Here is a 6,000-nt window from a genome sequence, read left to right on the forward strand (position 1 = left end):
ATTAAGGAACCTATAAGATATGAATATATCCATCGTAAAGAGAGACATGGATAGAGCCATTATGCCTTAGTATAAGCTATCAGAAAGTGGAAACACGATATGATGGGCAAAGAGACCATCATTCACATAAATCATCAATTGCTACGTTACCTACATGTTAAAAGTTATAACAAACCAGACATTACAAATTGATGTCTTTATTACATTGTTACATAAATCATCAATTGCTACGTTACCTACACGTTAAAAGCTATAACAAACGAGACATTACAAATGGATGGGTTTATTACATCGGTTTCATTTAGTCATCAAGTATAAGAAGCACAACACAAACAAGTTGGTTGGCATGCTTTCAAGGCCACCCACATCAAAAATCATAGCTTTGATAACTCTAATGCACATGGAGCCTTACACCCACGATGCATACACAAAGACATACATAGGATGAGGACCTTAGGGAGGTGTATCTATAGTTGCAAGGCTAGAGTCATGTGAACGATGGTGACTAAACAATTGACTATTATCTTCAAAATGGGTTAGTCTACAAGCTAGGCAAGCTATATGTTCCTAAAGGTGAGTGACCACAACTAATTAGAGAGGCTCACACCTTCAAGATTGCAAGGAATTTTGGTGTTTTTTTAAGATAGTTTCCAACTTAAAGAGGTAGGTGTATTGTCCTAGGATCCAAGAAGACCTCACTAAGTTCATTAGAGGATGCATACTTTATTGTACCAACAAGCCTAGTAACAAGAAATACGGTTTATATAATCGATTACCTACACTCACTAGTCCTTGGGAAAGCATTTCCATGGATTTTGTAGGAGGTTTACCAATCATCAAGAAGGGACATAACTACCTATTTGTGGTAGATGACAAGTTCAACAAGATGTGTGTTCTTGTGTCTTGTAAAAAGACCATGAAGGGGCAAGAAGTGGTAAAGTTGTTCTTTAAGAATATATAGTTTCATTTTATTGAGCATCATTTCAAACATGGACACTAGATTTATCAATACATTTTGGACTATGTTGTGGGAGACAAACACAAAATTGAAGAGGTATACAAGATTCCACTTACAAACAGATGGGAAAATAGAAGTAGTCAATAAGACTTTCGTATAACTTTTGAAGGGTTACAATCATAAGCACTCAAGGCATGGGATGAAAATGTGTTCTATATATAACACTCTCGCAACAAAGCAATCCACACTTCAACTAGTAAGTCACCACTTGATACCTATTTTGGATATTTTCCATCTTCACTTTTGGATGTAGTATATGGAAAACAAGGAGTGAGGGGGGATCTCGTAGGGGATGCTTTAACAACATGATAATTGTTGATAATATTAAGCATATCCATTTACAAGTACAAGAGGTTTTGAAGAATTCACAAGAAAAATATAGTGCTAAAAATGATTAACACACGATAGAGAGGTCATTTAAAGTGGGAGATAGAGTATGGCCATCAACCTCCACATAATTCACAACAAAAATGCTCACTAGGAAAATGAAGAACCATGGCTACACTTTTTCACAACAAAGCATAACATAAGACAAAATGCATATTTTGTAGAGTTGGAAGGGCAAAGGCCAAATCTTGGACATCCAAAACAATAGACATGATGCCAAACCAAATTATCTTCTATTCCAAACAACATTGCCAAGCATTCTATACAACCTAAACACTAGATTCTAAATCCAAAACACCTGAAACAATATATCAAATTTCACTAAGGCCTCCATAGCATAATATAGAAGAAAAATAATGGATCACCACATGTTTGCATGCAAATCCCAATGTAGGACCTTGGCATGAGTAGAATCAACCATGAAAACCCTATGTTGAAAAACAACATGAAGGAACCCAACCATGTCACTAAATGTTGTTTAAAGGAGCAAAATGCATCATCAAAGACAAACTAGGCTATGGATAAATGTTACACAATGTCTAGTGTATTTATCTCCCCCACAAACATGTTTCCAATGTGAATAAAGGCTTAGAGGAGAATAGACCTTGCTCTTTAGTGCTCATATAGTATAGGAAAAAAATAACTCAATCACGTATGGTAAAGAGGAATGTTGTAACAGAGTAACTTTATTTTCCTATTGTGGTGACACATAAAGCCCCTGGCACTCATGTCCACCATAACCCAAATATAAACAAAGCACAAAAAATAGAGGGAAATCCCAAACAGTGTACCAATCTCACTACCAACAACTAGTTGCTAAATCAAATTGAAAAGCACTAGTACATAGATATTCAAAATTCCGAAGTACAACCATGTTTTGAAAATAAAAAGCAAAACCAAAAGAATATCTTGAATCTAGTCAAATTATGAGTTATCTCCATTGTTCACAAAACAAAGCTAGCATACCAAAGCATCCTCCATCACAGTCTAGTTTTTTGAGACCAAATTACAAGTTCGAAACATCTAAAACAACACATGAAAGCCAAATTCCCACTAGAACATCAAGAAAAATAAACCACCTTGAAATCGCAAACCAAAACAAAAATACCACCACAAACGCCACAAATAGCACCTCCACCATAGAAATGAACAATAAACCATTATTTCTAAGATCGTGTGAAAGCACAAACTAGAACCCATAGCTATACTTAGCCTATGTTTATGACACAAAAAGCTCCACCAACACAACCAACACTCATAGGCATCGACAACGTACATTCTCAACATAAAGAGCTCCACTATTGGCAAAACCTTGAGAAAAACCCATCACCAATACAATGTTAAACATTAAGCACACTCACTATGAAAAATACCATGAGTAACACCTCCTCCAGAGAAACCAAACATTTTGAATATGATGGGTTTAATGATAACCAAAAGGAAATAGAAAACCAACACAACACAAATTAACCATAGGCATCCTCTATGTGCACTCCCATGTGAGCAACTCCATTGTGCATAGAACTTGAAGATGAAAACACCACCAATGCAATGTTAAACCTCAAGTACAATGAATTAAATTGCTCCAAACCACAAGAATACAATGACAATATCACCTGTCTAGAAACCCATACTAGCCCATCATTACATCTTGGGATGAAAATCTCAATGCAACATGTTAGTGCATGAACAACTAACTGAGAAAACCCCACATCACGAAACAACATAAAAGTGCCCAAACACATCGCCAAATACGCTTTAAAGCATCAAGACATGTTGACAAGAGCATTGAAGAAAAATAGAAGCAAACCTATAGTTAAAACACAATTCCAACTGTTGCATTTAACCATTCAAGGAGCTATTGCTCTGCGATCTCATGCCTAATTGAGATCACTAGACAACAAAAGGAAAGACCAATAACAATATAATAGTGTCCCAACCCAAATAATCAAACATGCATCAGGTAGTCGATTCTATATACTACAAGGAAATATGTGTGCACCTAGCCTCCTAGCAGGTTGGGGAAGGATTTTGGGTCTGATACAAATTCTCGTGCTCCACTCGAGAGATCTACCTCGTCCACACCTTAAGTGACCTTCCTCGGGAGATCGTTAGATCAAAATCTCATAGAAACAACTATAAAACATGTTGAATACAAATATATACAAGGAAGGAACATATGTTTCTATTAATCATATAAGTGAAAGTACATCAATATACCTTCAACAAATAAGATCCTCTCCTCCAACTTGTAGCATGGTCTCCTCTCCCAATACAATAGAGCTTTCGCGCTATAGTTTGGATACTAGATCTAACCCCCTTTCCTCTTGGTGAGATTATAAAGGCTCATTCTATCCTCTGGGAGAATGCACCTAGACACCTAGGGGATTGAGAAGTTAGGAAACTTCTACAATAATGGACCCCTAGCCAACTCATACATAAGTGGGTCAAGTTGATCTCGTTGGGAATGACAAACTCTAGAAACATTTTGCACAATTATGAGATTTTTCTCAATTATCTCTATTATGAAATAAATATTATCTCATAATTATAATATTTTGGCAAATTAATTATGAGAAATTGCTCAATTATGTAGTTTCATCTTTTTAGCATGGGATAAATCTCACATAAGTAAAAGAAAAGGTGAAAAGGGATGCATTTTAGCTAAACAACTAAGTTAAGTTGATATTGGGTTTCTCTCACTATAATGGGGTGGCAAATAGGGTTATAACACCAACCATGTATGATAGGGAGAGATATCACTACCTAGTCATTATATTTATGTGCCACAAAGGAACATAATTATAAAATACAACTCCTTCAATTTTATGCTAAATGTGGCCTCTCATGTAGGGAGAAGGGATTTGACAAAGTGGGAAAATAGGTTAAGTATATCATAGTCTAAACATGCTACAAATTCAAACTTTTATGGTTGTTTTTTCCAATCATTTTCCCTAATCATTGGTTAAGATTACACAATCTAGGGTACTAGGTGTTTTTGAGGTCTTTGAATGCATTTTTGCATCTAAAATTGCAAATCCAACAATGAAAAATTGCAATCCAAACAATTCTTCTATAATCGAATTCTAGTGAGATTTCCACAGAAGTCCAAATCATTGAACATTTAGACTCATTCAATGAGCATAGTCTAAATGTTCTACATTTCAATTCTTTTCCCAACATAATTTTTTTATCAATTTTACTCAAAATTCAGCTAGAATTTGTTGGAATTGTATAATTGAGTTGTTGTGTTTCCATAATTTGATTGCTCCAGAAGGATTTTTAGAATGTTGAATCCATTTATGCATATAAGAATGCAATGTAAACAACATAAAATTATGATTTGACTAAAAATTGTATCAACAAATTATAGTTAAAAAACAAAACTATGCTTAAATTCGATGTATTACATGAAATATATATTAAATTAAATTTTGAAATATTATATATATAAATTTCAATAAATATCAAATTTCAAATCAGATTTACAACTTTCTTTCTATTCAAATATATATATATATATAAAATTCTTCACCATGCCTTACCAAGTTTGTGAGGTTTTTTTTTCCTTAAATAAATCCATGCAAATCTAATCGATGCAGTGTTATTTTCTGAAATAGATCCATATATAAATCTAATTGATTTTGAAATTTTCATGTTATTCTAAAAATCATAAAATTGATTTATAAATTCACCCTAATTTTTAGGTTATAATGAAATCATTACTGAATTCTTATTTATATATTCACCCTAATTTTTAGTATATAATGAAATCATTACTGAACCATGATAAAAAATTATAATGAAATCATTAGTGACCCATGATCTGGAAACCATGATTATTTATTTATAAATGTTTCCTATTTTTAAAGTTATAATTAAATCATAATCTGAAATCCATCAAGTATTAATTTAAAAATTCTTCCTAGTTTTCAAACATTATGAAATCATGATCTCGAAACCATTTTCGAATGTAAGGATGTCGGTGAAGTCGGGCAAGGAGAGAGAGACATAGATAAACCCAATATGGATAGACATGGATCAAATTTTTTATATTGTTGACACTCGTTCGATAATGCGACTGCCCCTACTTTCAGCTCCTTAAGGGAGTCCCCATGTTACTCTTCTTATTATATTCAAAGGGAATATCATCATTTTTATTACCACACCCCTCGTGAAACTAGAATTATTTTGTTTCAAAGAAAAGCATTCAGGAGTATCAAAAGGATGTGGAGGCACTTCTGTCGTTCAAGAAGGCCATCACATCAGATCCGCTAGTGTTTCCAATTTACTTGATGGTCTGCTCATTCTAACATTTTTTCTGGAATAAGCTGCTAGGTGGCATTTCTGATTTAATCACAAATAATAAATTTATAAGGAGAATAATCTTTAATTTAGAGGGACTTTTAGGATTTCAAATTTGGAGATCTTTGATCTTTTGAGTTTATTGGTAATATATTATATAGTGGTGATGTGCAAGTTAGTATTAAAGGATTTTAGTATTCTCTAACATATGAATTACTGAAAAATATCATTTTGGAAATTTTAGTAACAATTTCATGAGAGAAATACCCAAAAACTATGGGAAATATGAG

This window comes from Pinus tabuliformis, chromosome 2_2 (genome assembly GCF_031772625.1).
Source record: "Pinus tabuliformis cultivar Carrire ecotype Pingquan chromosome 2_2, CPIR1, whole genome shotgun sequence".
Classification (NCBI taxonomy): domain Eukaryota; kingdom Viridiplantae; phylum Streptophyta; class Pinopsida; order Pinales; family Pinaceae; genus Pinus; species Pinus tabuliformis.